The sequence below is a fragment of the Alexandromys fortis genome, unplaced genomic scaffold, assembly GCF_014885135.2.
Source record: "Alexandromys fortis isolate MF-2015 unplaced genomic scaffold, M_Fortis_MF-2015_v1.1 scaffold_4, whole genome shotgun sequence".
Classification (NCBI taxonomy): Eukaryota; Metazoa; Chordata; class Mammalia; order Rodentia; family Cricetidae; genus Alexandromys; species Alexandromys fortis.
The window spans coordinates 20,938,759-20,939,633 of NW_026067944.1; the positions used below are offsets into that span (position 1 = coordinate 20,938,759).

Here is an 875-nt window from a genome sequence, read left to right on the forward strand (position 1 = left end):
TTTTGTTTCAGTGCAACCACAGAAATTTTCCTATTGGTTGCAATGGCCTATGACCGCTATGTGGCCATATGTAATCCTCTGCACTATACAGTAGTGATGTCTAAAAGACTGTGCACTGTGTTAATAAGTATGTCATATATAATTGGTTTCCTAAATCCTATAGTTCATGTGGGATTGTTATTCAGATTAACATTCTGTAGGTCTAATATTATTGATCATTTCTACTGTGAAATCATGCCAATCTATACAATTTCTTGTACAGATCCATCTCTTAATGCATTGGTGGCTTTTATTTTTGCTTCTTCCATACAAATCAGTACCTCTGTGACCATTATAGTTTCTTATGCCCGTGTCCTATTTGCTGTCCTGAACATGAAATCTAAGAAGGGCAGAAAGAAAGCCTTCTTCACCTGCAGTGCGCACCTGCTCTCTGTCTCTTTGTTCTATGGCACTCTCCTTTTTATGTATGTGAGTCCTGGGTCTGGATCAGGCAAACACCAGGATAAAATGTAATCCCTCTTCTACACAGTTGTGATTCCTCTGCTAAACCCCTTTATATACAGTTTAAGAAACAAGGAAGTTTTAAGTGCTCTCAAAAGAGTCATGAAATGATCACTATCTTCCGAAATTTTCATAGTTTTAAGTATGTTTTTCTTCTCTTCTTCAGTATTTCATACTATTTGATAGTGTGTTTTGAATATAATAGAATATTACCTATGACTATACATGTCTAATTAGGCAATTATGATTAAAATATTAAGTGAATGTTTTAAGAGATATCCCTGGTCATTTGTTGTTTTATGTGTGTACTCCTTATTGTTCTAATCCATAGAAATCTTGTCTCTAATTTTTGCCTGCTTTTGGAAGTCTTTTCC

At 35.0% G+C, this 875-nt stretch overlaps 1 pseudogene; it reads left to right on the forward strand.

Annotated features, from left to right (window-relative positions):
- Positions 1 to 6: 6 nt before the first annotated feature.
- Positions 7 to 612, forward strand: LOC126505839 (olfactory receptor 5AC1-like; annotated as a pseudogene).
- The last annotated feature ends 263 nt before the right edge of the window (positions 613 to 875 follow it).